Source organism: Hemicordylus capensis, chromosome 4 (assembly GCF_027244095.1).
Source record: "Hemicordylus capensis ecotype Gifberg chromosome 4, rHemCap1.1.pri, whole genome shotgun sequence".
Classification (NCBI taxonomy): domain Eukaryota; kingdom Metazoa; phylum Chordata; class Lepidosauria; order Squamata; family Cordylidae; genus Hemicordylus; species Hemicordylus capensis.
The window spans coordinates 163,929,821-163,944,973 of record NC_069660.1 but is presented as its reverse complement, the minus strand read 5'-3'; the positions used below and the strand labels follow the sequence as shown (position 1 = coordinate 163,944,973).

The 15,153-nt window shown below is 43.7% G+C and overlaps 1 protein-coding gene across 6 annotated transcripts in view; it reads left to right on the top strand.

Annotated features, from left to right (window-relative positions):
- The window catches only part of PBX1 (PBX homeobox 1), a 298,544-nt gene that overhangs the window by 19,302 nt on the left and 264,089 nt on the right, over positions 1 to 15,153 (top strand). The window lies entirely within an intron of this gene.

Here is a 15,153-nt window from a genome sequence, read left to right as displayed (position 1 = left end):
GTTCACTCCAGTTAAAAAATGGGCCTGTCACTAGGTCTCCCATTGTGCAGAAGGGGTGCTGAAGCTGAAAGATTATTGCTGTCTAAGGCCATGCAGTATCCATGGTTGTTATGGCATTTGGACTCTTTCAGTTCCAGGCCCAACTCTAGCACTTTTCTTATATGACCTATTTCTCCCCCCATTAAATTTCCACATGGAACTGGCACTGCAGTGTGTCTAACAAATTGGGAAGGGTCTACCTCATGCCAGCTAACGGGAACTGAACAAACCTAACAATCAGCTTTGCTGAATTGGTTTATTATCTTCTCTCTCAAAACATCATTTAATATGGATTTCCAGAAACTTCAAGAAGTAACATTGCTATGGAAAAATTGTTGTGTGAATCCAACCTAATACAGCAATTGTAAATGAACAGATGGAATCCATATTGCATTCAGATGACCTGTTCCCTACATTCTAAGGCTGTTCTCACAACCCGCCCAACCCCGGCTAGGGCAGCCCAGCCTGGGTTGGGCTGCTTATGTGGAGCTCTGGGATTGAGCCTGATCCCAGCACTGCCCTTGTGGGTAGCCTGTCTTTTTACCCTGGCCTTTCGCCAGGGTTCAGGGTGTGAGCGTAGCCTTGTGCTGGGTGAGTGCTCAGGCTGTGCACACGGAGTCGAGTGGCAAGAGTGCCCAGCTGAGGGAGGATCCCTCAATGCACTGCACTCCTGGCACAGCGCTTTGAGGGATGCTGGAAGACTTCCTCCATTGGCTCCCTGCTCTGCCATTTGCAGCAGTGCTGCTCGTGTGCCACAATGAGTGGCAGACCATGGGCAGGGAGGAGCCTGCCTCCCTGCCCATCCTCTTCAGAGAGGTTGTATGCACTTGCATGCTTGCATACTTCCCCCTGCAACTTGCTCTTGCATGCTCAGCTTAATAGAATACTTCCTGGTTTGATCAAGCCAAAGTGTGCTGTTTTGTCTGAACTGATAGTTTGAACAAGCCCTTCAAACTAGATCATCAGTCAATCAATCATTTTATTTACGGCCGTAAGCCAAACAAAATTAAAACTTTAGACTGTTACCATAGATAAATATACAGCATAAAATAGCTAAAAGATCATGATTTGCAAACCAGACCATAACTTGCAATTCTAGTTTTGAGGACTCACTGAAACCATAATTTGCATGCTTAGACATAATGGCAAAGGGTAGCTTGGCCAAACCAGGAAGAATTCCATTATCTGAGTGCATATGGGGGAAAGGAAGGAGCATACAAGCACATCATGGTTTGGAACATGGGAAATGTGATATCTAAATGTGGTTAGTTCCAGGCATTGATCTCTCTCATTTTTGAGCGATCCCTTTCAAACTGGCTTTTTGGGTGGGCTATGGGGTGGAGACTGCCTTGGTTGACCTGGTTAATAATCTTCAATTGGAAATCGACAGAGCGAGTGTGACTCTGTTGGGCTTTTAAAATCTCTCAGCAGCTTTCAATACTGTGTTACCCTTCTGAACAATCTGGGAGAGCTGGGAGTAGGAGGTACTGCTCCTACCTTTCAGGCAGATTCCAGATGGTGTCACTTGGAGACTGTTGCTCTTCTAAGCAAGAGTCCTGCAGGGCTCCATACTGTCTCCATGGCTTTTAAACATCTACGTGCAACCGCTGAGAGAGATCATGAGATTTGGTGCTGGGTGTTATCATTATGTTGATGACACCCAAATCTAATTCTCCACGTCAGCTTCATCATGAAATGGCTTAATTTCCCTAAATGCCTGCCAGCAGGTGATAATGGGCTGGACAAGGAAACAAACTGAGACTGAATCTAAATAAGACAGAGGTAAGGTGTGTGTGTGTGTGTGAGTGAGAGAGAGTGAGAGTGAGTGAGAGAGAGAGAGAGAGAGAGAGAGAGAGAGAGAGATGCATTGGATCTGCCTGTCCTGGATGAGATTGTGCTCTTCCAGAAGGAATGGGCACACTATTTCATTATGGGAGTATTTCTGGACACAAATCTCTCTCTGGTACCTCAGATTGAGACAGTGGCCAGGAGTGTATTTTATCAGCTTTGACTGATGCACCAGCTGCATCAATTTCTTGAAGAAAGTGACATTAAAACAATATCTATGTTTGTAACCTCTAGACTTGACTACCGTAATGTGCTCTATGTTTGGTTGCCTTTGTATGTAGTCCAGAAACTGCAATTGGTACAAAATGTTGCAGCAAGGATGGTCTCCAAGAGTAAACCACGTTACCCCTCTTTTAAAATAACCACATTAGCTGATAATGTTTCTGGGCAAAATACAAAGTGTCAATAATTATCTAAAAAGCCCTAAATGGCTTGGGCCCAGGATATTTAAGAGCATGACTTCTTCTTCATGAGCCCCACTGCTTATTAAGATCATCTGAGGGGAGGGGTCTGCTTGCTGCCACCAGTTTGTCTGGTGGCGACGCCGAGCCAGGCCTTCTTGATAGCTGCCTTGAGGCTTTGGAATGTTCTCCTTGTTTGCATAAGAGCTTCAGCATCTCTGTTTTAAAACAGATCTTATACACATCCATTTAATCAGGTCTTAGGTTAATTTTAAATGGTTTTTAAATGTGTGTTTTGTTTTAATTTCATTGATCGTTTTAATTTCATAATTTAAATTTTAATTGTATGTAAACCATCCCGAGATGTGTATTGGGCTGTAGGGGAGTGCAAACAGGTTCAAATTTGAACTGGCTCAATGTTGAACATGCCCAGTTCGAGGGCTCAACATTGAGCTGGCCTCGAACCACACCTGCCCCTGTTTGGCCCAATCTTGAGCCAAACAACCCTGGGTTTTGTTTGGGAGTCTGTTTTTTAAAAAAATTAACTTTTTTTAAAGTTGGAAAAACTCACCCCCACTGCTCCAGGGGCTTGTCTGTGCCTTTGGGGGGGGTGTCTCTGGAGGTTCCCCCTCCCCCTGCCTATAAATAAACCTGGTTTGGGTAGTTTTCAGCCCATTCCGGACCTCTCCTCCATGGCGGTGGCCACTTTGGGCCTCTGCATGGCTGGGGCATGCACGGGTGTATTTATAGCAAATGAGAGGCCGGAGAGGGGAGGAGGAATCTACACACAAACACACCGTGGCCAAGCCCCCAGAGAGGCAACAGTGACTTTTTGCGACTTTAAAAAAAAGTTAAATAAAATAAAATAACCAGTCTGCCTTCCTGATTGGTAGTCATGTCCACCCCAGCCCTTCACATATCTGCTCAGAAATAAGTCTCACTAAATTTCAATGAGACTTGCTTTTAAGAGAGCACATTTTAGGATTATAGGCTGCAGTTGGTTGGCCAAGAATCTGTTAGGAAAAGGTTTCTGGTTAGCCAAGAATCTGTTAGGAAAAGGTTTCTGGTTAGCCAAGAATCTGTTAGGAAAAGGTTTCATGTTGTACCTGCTGCCATTGTTGCTACCAAACAGACAGTAGCACTATTCACACCTACCTTAAACTGCAGGGAGACCCAGGCCACCCTTTCACTTTGGGTCCTGTTTGCTGATCTTCGTTGGATGTAATGTGTAACTGATATTTCTGTTTGAAGAGTCATGTCTTTAAAAAAACAAACACTTAATAACCTCATTCTCTTGAGTTTCCTGTGCAATTGTCATGATGTTGTTGGGCCTTCTGTCACTGGGCTGTACACATTGCTTACCTGTGTATCCAAGGCACATAGATAAGCCAGGCATCCAGATGCAGCAGGCAGAGATGAGCAGACTGAAGCCTGCTGTTCCATTGTGTATGGATGGAATCTATGTCTTTTAAGGGGAGTGTGAATAAGACTAGATAATTTCTCTAGCTGTGAAGATGCCTGGTTTCCCTCTAAAAAGTGCTTGAGGGAACTGCTGTTGTGGTCTTTCCTTATCATTAAAGGGCCAACTTGGCCAGCTGATGAGGAAGGAAAAGAATTCCCCATGGCCAGTGATAAGCTTCTGGAAAAAGCCGAAGAGGCTTCAACCAAGCTGAAGCAGTCCTGCAGTGGGGATTAATAATCAAAGCCAGCCTTCCTTCCCATGCTCCTAAGTAGTCAGGAACAGGAGATGGAAACGGTGTGGGTAACAAAATGAGTTCTTTCTTTGCAAAGTTTTCTCCATGAGGCTTTTCTCAGTACTTTCATTCCTCTTAGTACATTTCTTGGGAATTGTACACCATCTTGCCAGCCCTTGTAGCTCTCTTTCCCCTTGCAAGTTCTGCTATGGCTTTAAAAATAAGAGGAGTTCCTATTTGGTTTTGCAAAATACAAACCCTTCTCACTGGCCCCTTGCTCTGCTGCTGACGGATTTGTTTGAGAAAGGAGCTGTGCCGGCATCCTCCTTTACTGAATGTGCCCCCTGGGAAGGCGGCTTGAATATCCCTCTGTCTTCTTGGAGCACAGTGCATCCAGGGCCTGTTGTGCTGAAGGGGATGGAGAAGGACCCCTCCCCTCCTGGTTTTTTTTTAGTGCTGTGCCTGGTGTGTTTCACCCTCTTCTCCTTCCTTCCCAACGGAGTTCACTGAAAGTTCGTATCCAACCAATGAACAAAGTGGCTTAGACCTTTTCCTGACTTCTCACCCTTTGTCCTCATCACTCCATTTAAGACAGGAATCCAACATCACCAGGGGTTTCAGGCTGGGCATAGTTGTTGTGTGAAAATGCTCTTACCAAAAAGAGAAGGGGATTTAAAAAAAAAAAAGTACGGATAGCCCCATATTAGCAGCCTCATTTTGAAAGTGTAGTCTATTTTAAAGTGAGAAGTAGGTGGTCTTCAACATTTTGAAATGATAAAATAGAGGGGATTTTGAGATTGTAGCACACATTGAAACCAATCTGGAAACTCTAGTTGGTGACAAGATTTGTTTATATGGTGATTTACCCTGAAGCAGGCAAGCAAAGAACAACAACAAAACCTCTTCCCTGTCTTATTTGTTTAAATTGTTTGGGTTAGATTGAAGATGCAGTGTGCTGAAATGGGGGGGGGGAGTGTCTCTGGAAATTAGAGGCTCTTGATTTATCTTAAGAAAAGCACAATGAATAATCTCAGTGCGTCTCTTCATGATTCACATGTGCTGGGGCCAATATTGTTTGAACCTGCCAAATGTGTCTTGCTTTCAATCCCCAAATCTGCCCCAGCCATCTTATTCTCCATAGATTTCAGAAAGAAAGAGAGAGGGGGTATTTTCACTGCTTTCAAATGTGAGATGCAGTTTCTGTCAACATTATACCTGTAGTGGATGACTTGCCGTCTAGAATTCTGAGTGCCTAGGAGCAAAATATGAACAGCTTTCCCCATTGCCACAAGCATGGGGCAAGGGTGTAGAGAGGTTTGAGACAGACTCTCTGGATGGATGTGTGTATATAATGCAGTCAAAGACTGAAGTGTTACTTCCTTAGGCTCATTCTGTTTCTTTTGGCCCTCTTGATATTAGGGGGAGCTCTGTGTGGTGCAATAACAGGCATCCAGGGCCTGTTGTTGTGCTGAAGGGGGATGGAGAAGGTCCCCTCCCCTCCTGGGGTTTTTTAAAGAGCTGTTCCTGGTGTGTTTCACCCTCTTGGTATCCAACTGATGAACAAAGTGGCCTTAGACCACTCAGAATTCCAGTCAGCAAGTCATCCACTACATTTCCATCATGGAAATGGCTGGGAATTAATTTGTGAAGCTGGTTCCAGAGCAGATGCAAAAGGAAAGTTGACAAGTGACTCTAAACCAAGGTTTCCCTGTTTACATTTGGAAGCTTGGATTATGGGTTTGGGTATTGAGGCAGTCTGACATCGGACTCCCATAAACTGTTGTTAGGGAAGGGAAGGTGCAAGTTGTTCCCTAAGACTTTGTAGCCAATTTTTGTGTTTTGAGTGTTAGCTGGTTTACAAGATGGCTAAGACATCATTTAGTTGATGGGGTACGTGTGCGTGTGTGTGTATATCATGCCCTGCCCCCACCCCTACCCGCATGTTTGAGACCACATTTATTTTTTCACAAGAATGTCTATGTATCAGTTTATCAGAAAACTGATTTAGAATGTCTGTGTATCCGTTTATCAGAAAGTAGCTGCAAAAACATTTTTAAAATAAATTTAAAATAAAACACCAACCCTGCGATTTTTGCCCTTGTTGATATTATTTTTGCCCCCTGCAATTGAAACTTGAAATGGTGCTCCATAATGTGAAATACTGTATGACAATCAAGTTTGTATATGCTGCACGGTTTGCTACATTTCTTCTCCAAGCTTAGGATCTATTTTCTCAGGCCTAGATAGACCCAAACAAGTTCTCCCTTGAATTAAGACAGCCCTTTCTTAAAGATCCTTGGCATGGCTAAAAAGTAATATAACCTTCACAAAACTGGAAAATAAATGCCACTTGCTGTGAGTGTATGAACCCTATATTCTGTTTTTTGTGAAATGATGAAACTCCATTTTATTCCCATATTAAAGCTGCAGTTGTAGAAAGGCTTTGACTTCTCCCCATGTCTGTAGTGCAGCTGAAGCCAAGAAGTTCTCATCATCCTGTGAGCATATACAGATAGTGGCTGAGGTCTGAATCAGGATGGTCCTGGCTCACCTCTGCAATGAACTCGCTAGGTGGCCTTAGGCAAGCCAATGTTTGTTTAATCTCAGCTTCCCTTCATCTGCAATATGAGGACAATAATAATGCTCTACTGTACTAAGTTGTGATGATTACTGAAAATATGTATGTGAAGAGCATTGAATGTTCCCAAATGCTATATAAATGCTAAACATCATTTTTCTGATTTGTACTTTTTCCAGAAGTTCAAGACCTTGCACTATTGTGCAGGGTCTTTCACACTGTGAGGTTCTTGCTCCATACTGAGTGGGAGTGTGCTGGATCATATGGGCAAGGGGATATCACTTATGCTTCAATATCTGCTCAGCCATGTTATTGTTGGGTGACTTCTCTCGGCATCAGCTGCCCTCCTCAAGTATAAAATAATTAATGCCTTGAATAATTGATTACCTTCCTCACAAGCCAGTGAAAATTAGTCTAGCTAGAAAGTGTTTTTGTAGGGTTTCAGACTTTGGTGAGTCTCCAAGAGAAGGGAGATCACTAATTGGACTTTGGAATGCACACCCTCCTGAGATGCTTGTGTTGACCTCAGTTTACTTTTGGCATTTAAGAAGGCCTTGTAAATGCATCTTTTAAATCGAGACTTTGGTATTTTTTAATTGACTTGTTTAATTGTGTGTTTTTAAGCTTGTTTTAATTGTTGATATTAAGACTGTGTACAGTTTAGAGATTGTTGATTCGAGGTGGAATAAAAATGCAACAAACAAATAATTGAGGAGCCTAGAATGCCTCCCTCAGTGTCCTTGTTGTATGAACTCAGGTCTTAGAAGAACTTAAACACAAGGATGTTCTTGGTGATCATGACTGGTTCCCTGCAAGCATGTGGTCCCAGCACAAACCACAAGTTCATCTCCTACTGTGTCATCTGAACTTGCCAATTTCTGGTTCTCCAGCTGCACTTTTCTCTGGGAACCTGAAATCTAGATTTGAAGTTGGTTACAGAAGTCGGGGCCCGGGAGAGAAGTCTGGCTGGGGAACCCAACATTGGTGCATTTAGACGACCTGCCAGGAATGAAACGTGTGGCTCACACTGGGAACCAGGGCTGCCGAGAGCTGGTTCGGGCCCCGGTGGGAAAAATTTCTGCAAAACCCCCCCCCCAATTTCTGGCAACCCTAGCTGGGCCCACTTCGAGACCGCCGGGTCCCAGTAATTTGTACTGGCTCTCACCCCCCTCTTGTCAGCCCTTCTGGGAACCAGCTGTTGGCGGAATCCTCCTTGCTGCTGTGACATGTGAAGGTGCCCTTAGAAAACAGAAGAGCTTTTTCCAAATTCTTGCCAAGAAAGCTTGTAAATACCAAGCCAATTCTGAATAGAGCTGAGGAGCACCTGTATTGCAAACCACTGTTTTAGCTTGTACTAGGCAGTCCAGAAAAGGGGATTTCAGCTTTCAACTAGAAACAGTAACCTGCTATCATGGCAGGTTTCTTCTATGAGAAATAATAATAATAAAAGAGTTGGTGCGGGATAATGCCGAAAGAGACTGAGCTATGAATCTTGCCCACTTTGAATCTCTTCTTTGCCATGAACTCTGTAGATGGCCTTAGGCATGTCACTTCCTCTCAGCCTCAACTCCCTCCCCAGCTACAGTATGGAGTTAATAATACTTACCTGACAGGGCTGTTGTAACAATTGCATCAAGATACTGAGGTCATTCACACAATCAAAAAGAATTCTACCCAGGTTTGTGTGCGCTCCCAATTTTTGGTTTTGTGGAAGCAAGGTAAGAGGAAAACCTGGGTAGAAGTGATTGTGTGGAAGCAAGGTAGGAGGAAAACCTGGGTAGCAAAAACGGAATATTGGATTTTTGTCTCTAGCAACATCTGCCTCTGCTTCAACACCACTACCACCACCACCCCACACACACATTTCTGAATTCTTTCTTTATGGCATTACTCCCCAACACAAGCTAGTTAATCCACGTTTCCCTAAATTTGCACTGTAGGACAAACTTTTGCTTGCTATTATTACAGTGTTCCCATCTGCAGACATATGCATAAACTCTTTTAATCCTGGCCTTTCTTGGGGTGGGGTTAATAGTTCAAACTCATCATTTTTCTTTGGGGGTTGAAGTTATACAAAAGTGGCCTGCTGTGAGATTGTTTTGGTGTCTGGGGCCTTCGCAGTTTGGGGGAGTGGGGCAAACAGAGTTGGGGGGGATGAAACTCTCTAGGGAAAGCTGGGAACGGTTATAGAAGCAGGAGTTTGACTGAAGTAGGCAGAGGAAGCTGACAATAAGATATTAAAGAAACACGGAGTGGGTGAAGACAAGCTATGCAATACTTCTTATAACAGAAATTACATGAAAAGAAACATCTTGGATAAAGCTGCAGAATAATCTCTTTAAAATAATAACTGTTCTTGGCATTAAAAATGAAAATGCAGTCTCCACTGGAATATCTCCCATGCAAACTTCATTGGTAGCAACAGGACCTGTGCAGAGTTAGAAGTAGAGATTCTAGGGCTACCCAGTTTGCGGCGAGGAAGCCTGAAAGCGCTTACCTACCCTCAGACCATCGTTCCGCTGTCCCTGGGTGGGTCGCCCACCCAGATGAGCACTGCTCTGAGGGTTGGGGTGCTGGGATGCGCCGCTGTGCATCGCCCCACCCCTCGGAGCTCCAATAATGCACCGTGCAAGTTTGTGGTGCATTGTGGGGATCTCCCCTCCCGAGTCTGCCTGCCTAGGAAGCCTCAAAGGATCGGCCTGATCCTGGTGGTTCACAAATGTGTGCAAAACCTGGCTGGACTCCTCTAGCCAAGTTTTGCACGTAGGTGTGAATAGCCTCTAGGGACTGCCTGCAAACTCGGGCTTGGAGGAGAACTTAGGGGCAAAAGAGCTGAGCTCAAAAGAGGGTCAAGCTCATTCAATTTATAAAATTCTTTTGTGCTCAGAGAAATTGACCAGCACTCTCCTTAAATACCTGTTAATAAACATTCCACTTTGAACAGAATAAAAGGAGGCAAAAGTACTAAGCTAACTCTTTTGGAAGGTGTTTGATTACAACATAATTGTTCTTGCCTAAGTCCACTGTAGCTGAAAATGAAAAAAGTTTTTTTTTAAAGCTTTAGACAAAAAGAGATTCTTCATAAACTTGGGAGAGAAAGCACGTACGATCTCAGAACATTTCTACCAAGCCCTGAGAAAGCTTTTCTACTCAAGCAACTAATCAGCTGTGGAGGGAGTCCAGCAGCGACCCGGGTTCTGCTGCTATGACAGCCCCTTCTGACATCAGACACAGGGAGCGTTTAGCCACACCACCCACGTCTGATGTCTGACACGAGGGTGTGTGTGTCTGGGGCGCGAGGTGCAGCCCCTGAGGGGTGGTGGCCTGGATTCTTTGAACCCGTTGGTTCAGTGGTGTCTCCACCTCTACCACTAATTACTGTTATTATTTATTAATACAAGAGATGTATTGCAAACTTTGTAGCCAGCCCAAGCTTCTCTTGCCAGTAACCCCTTATATAATGGCTAGATCTTTTCTGGCCAAGGTCAGGTTCTGGGATTGTACAGACCTCTCTCCTAAGGTATAGGAAGAATATGTTCATTGATCCCCAATGCCTTAATAACTATTTCTTTTTTAAAATGTTTTTCTTCATTTGAGCTACATTGGTACCTATTAGGTTTAGGCTGAAATTGCTGGAGACAAACTTGTTTTTCCTTTGTTGTTTTTGTTAATGGGTACTGCTGTGAAAGATGATTTTAGCATGGGGAAGGCTGCTGAGAATTGTGTTTTGTGAGTGCTTTCAAATCTCAGATTGGCTTATAAAATGGTCTGATCCCCCCCCCCCCCCATTTTTGAGGAGGAGAACAAATTATTTCCGAGCTAATTCAAGATAAGCAGGGAAGGGCTTGCACACTTCCTAGTTAGGTTGAATTTCAAGTTTTCAAAACTTACTGAATTGTGTCAGTTTTCTTAAATGTAAATGTGAATTGTTTGTTGAGCTAATTAAAATGTTATTTATAAGGCAGATTAAGAGTTGGAGTGACAAAATTAAAAAATTGACTAACATTGCCCCATGAAATGAGGCCGTTCTGAATCTCCCACGCCGCTGTGAGCACCTAAAAAATATGTCAGTGCTCTTGTGCAAGAACACTCTTAAATATTAACCTGGCAAAATTGCACTTCCACAGTACTATTTTACATTATTTCCAATAAAAGTAGCTTTATGGAAGTGCAATTGCAAGAGCACTGGCATCTTTTTAGGTACTCACTCTAGCATGAGTGGTTCAGAAGTGCCTGTGTCAGCCATTGTGTTAATAGATCTCTAACAACCCCCCCCCCCCGCCAAAAAACAACCACTCTAGAATCCAATCTAATGATCTTTGGAGGAAGAAAGTTGTAACAGTTTAGAGCAGTAAGGCTGTCCTCCTGGGTGTTTTCCAGATTACGAGCTTTGTGCCGGTAGAAACGCAATGGTGCATGGTTTCAAACCACGAGTAAAGGGTTGTTCAATGCTTCATGGTAGGCTGGTGGCCGTTCATATTGCTGTCCACTGCAACGTGCTTTCCAAGTAGCGGGTGTCCATATTCTCCTTGAACCGTGTTATCTGCCCCCCCCCGCCCCATTTTGGGCCAGTGGGGTCACGGAGGAGGCAGGGGGGTGATGTGACATCTTAAAAAAAAATGTCTTCCTTGTGCAAAGCTGTCAGGGAAAGTGCCGTTCAAAAACAAAAATTTACTTGCAATGTTTCACCTTTGTGCAAGCAACCCAGCAACAAAACCCAAAAAACCACAATGGCGGGGAAAGCGCTGCTCCAAAGCGAGAATTTACTTGCAGCATTGCACCCTTGCATAAGCAATCCAGCCAAAAACAAAAGAAGAAGCAAAAAACCACAATGGTGGGGAAAGCATCGCTCCAAAGTAAGGATTTACTTGGAGGGTTGCAACCTTGCACACGCAATCCAGCCAACAAACAAACAAAAAATGGTGCAGAGGACCCCTAGATAGACATCAGGAGAGTTGGGGATTGGGTGGATTTTGAACAAGAGGATCACGGCGGAGGAGTCAAAGCAGCTGTCCCCCTTGCTTTGCTCCTGAAAAGTGGTGAGCAAAGCAAGCCCAAGCAGAGCCTCTCGGCTTTTAAGGCTCTGCCCACTCGCCCCCTGCTCCCCCTTCGCATAGTGCAAAATAAGAAAAAATTAGGGGAGAAAGATAAAATAAAAGACAATTAAAAAAAAAAAAAACAGGAAGAGGTGATATGGACCGTCCACACCATGCCACTTACACCATGGCAACATCATTGCAACCCTCCTACAATGGAAAAATATGTTACTTTCCTGCAATGCTGATGCAACATCGTAGTGCTGCAGTGCAGCAATAAAATCCAAATCAGGGCATCAGAAATATGGACAGCACCTCGCTGCAAGTGATGTTGGATCACGGTCAGTACGGAAGCACACTTAGTGGATACATTGCAAAACTGTTGCAGCATGTAATGAGGAAAGTGCCCAGCAAGTGTTCTCATGGAGTTCAAGCCAAATGTACCTTTCCACTCCAGAGTAAAAAAAAAAAAAAAGATCATACAGATTTAAAGCAGAAGTCACCTCTGTGCATAGTCTTGATAGGCTGGTCAATTGTGATGTCAGCAAAACCCCAGAGTGGTTTTGCACTTTTAAAAAATGATTTCTTTCATTAAAGATTAATAAAATTACAAATGAATAGATACATTAACATTCTTTAGGACCTTAAAAAAAATCACACACAGCCAGAAGTAGGGGTGGACAAGTGGCCTGGAATATGAAGAATGGTGGTGGGCACAGGAAAATAGCAATGGATTTTGAGCAAGTACGTATGTCATTTGAGGAGTGAAAAAACCAAAGTGAGTCATTTTTTTACATATGTTTGCACATATCTTTAAATAACCCTGTGAAGATGACTTTGCTGCTGTGAGGAAACCAAGGTACCAGCAGCAATATATATATTTAAAATTTTATTAGATGTAGAATGAATTGCCAAATTGATTTGGTTTCCTTTTAAGAAGAATCCACTCCTTAAAAGCAATACATTATCACACTGCTGACCCCATCATTCTTGCCAGTTCCTTTTGCCATCTTGCTTGCTAGAACCTTAGTGATTTCCTGGGAAATAGTTTGTATCCCAATTGTAACCTCCCGGTGCCAACTCTTCCCCCAGCTCCCAAATCTTCATGCTTCACACTCTGCTTTGAGGAATGCTGCTTCGGGCCAGTAGGACATCCCCTTAGGTACTTAGACCAGGGCCAAGGCCTCTCAGCCCTTCTCCTTTGCACTCTCCTCTTTGCACTGTGCTTGGGTAATTGTTGCCTCTTGTCTACTAATGATTATAAATTAGTGGCTGAGTGTATAACAAATTAATGAAGTTCTGTGAGTGGAACCAATATGAGTTCCCAGGATGGCACATACAGGTTGGCTGCTCAGGAGGAGGAAGCCAGAGTTTGTCCTTAAGGTGTTAAGTTTCAGCTTGCTTGGTCTGGATTTCTGGGAGGCACCAAAGCCAAGCCCAGAAGGCTCTGAAGAGTTTGGAGGGGGGAATGTGATGCTTGCTTTTGCTGCTGCAAGATATTCCCCAAACTAGCTGTATCTCTCTTTGTTTTCCTTTCCCCAGAGTGAAATTAAATGAACTTAATAAAACAATAAAAAGAAAATGGACTTTATTCTTAATGTATTTACATGCAGAATAATGCACAGCTACACCCTTATTTGAAACAATGATTAATATATGTTTAAAATAAGGAGGCTATTCTCACAATCGCCCAAAAGCGGGCTAAGGGAGCCTAGCCCGCTTTTGTACGATCATGTGCTGCAATGGCTCCTGGCAGCTAGCCTCCATAAATACCCCTCCCCTTAGCCCAGGTTAGCAGAGCGAGCGCTCCGCTAACCTGGATTTCTGGATCACATGCTGCCACGGCATGGCTCCAAGCCGTGGCGACACATGAGGAGACCCCCGCTGGGAGGCCATGTGGCCCCCGGCCCCAGAAGCCTCTGCCGGCTCCATAACGGAGCCAACAGTCATGTGGGCAGCCAATCCGGCCGCACAGGGCTGTGACTTGATTGTCTGTGGGGAGAGCAGGCTAAGCTCGCTCTCCCCACAAACCTCCTCTCGGCGCTTCTCACTGCTCACGAGAAGCACCTCAAGGATTACTAAATCAGCTGCTCTAGAGGAGGCCTGGCCATTGTGAATTTGTTCCCTTCATCAGTTTCCTTGTGAATCTTTCTGATACCTTTCGCTCATCAGGCTAGATTCTGGAACACTTCTGTGCATGATTATATAGTACATTTGAAACAATTGATACTCATATAGAGCTTTCCTTATCCCAGGGACTTGGAGCATGTCCCTATAAATTAATTAAGATCCATTAGAAAATAAACTGCCTCCTTCCAGAGTTTGAGCATGTTCAGAATGTCTCCTCTTCACCACTGAAGAAAATAATCAGGCTGCTTATATCTGGACCTCTAAGTAGAGGAATATGACTTCCAGGTGGCCTTGGTTACCATGTAAAATACTATAACTGATTATAAAATCATCCTGTATGCATCTTGATAATAATGCAATGATTAGTAGAAGCCAGTATGGATTTTTCAAGAAGACATTCTGCCAGACTAAAGTAATTTTTTCTCTTTTTGTATCAAGATATTATTTTCTCTTTTTGTATTAAGATATTGTATTAGTGGATTGTGGAAATGCTGTGGACATAGTTTATCTTTATTTCAGCAAATCTGACAATGTTTCCATGATATTCTGTTTAGCAAACTGATCACATGTGAGCTAAATGATAGACAGGTGTATTCACGACTGGTTGGAGAGCTGTGCGTAAAATCCCTATTCAGAAATTATGCTGTATGAGTAGGCAGATGTTTGTACAGTCATAAATGTTTTTGTGTGAATGTCTGTGCCTGCATTCATTTGAAAAGGGCCCCAGATGAAGCCTGACAAGTGTGGAATAAAGTGGAACTGTTATTTCTCCATACTTAAAAACTATGGATTGATTAATGCTGCAGCAGCAGCAGGAGGAGAAAGCGAGGGGGAGTTCATGGGTCTAAGACTTGTTATGGCTCATTGGCAGTAATCAAAAACAGGCTTCCCCAACCTGCAGCCCTCCAGATGTTGCTGAACTACAACTCCCAGCATACCCAGCCACAATAAATTGTGGCTAGGGATGCTGGGAGTTGTAGTTCAGCAACATCTGGAGGGCTGCAGGTTGGGGAAACCCGATCTAAAAGATGGCTTAGATCAGGGCTAGGTAACCTTGTTGCTGCAGCTGTTGTTGAACTACAATTCCCATCATCCCCAGCTACAATAAATTGTGACTGGGGATGATGGGAATTGTAATTAAACAGCTGCAGCACCAAGGTTGCCTATCCTTGGCTTGCATGATTGACCAGTAAGTAAGGTGGGTTTTTTTAACATTGAGTTTTAAATATTAAAACATTTTACCAGCTTGCCAATAATATAGAGATCTTGTATTCTCCCTCACCAGTACTGGTCTGCACACTAAGATTGCCAGATCCTCACCCAGAGGCAGTGTCTGTGCCTTAATTGCTCTGATACATTGGACAAGAAGACTGCAGACCAGCCAAGTGCCTTCCTCCCCGTCCCTTCAGTGCCCCCCAGCTCATCTT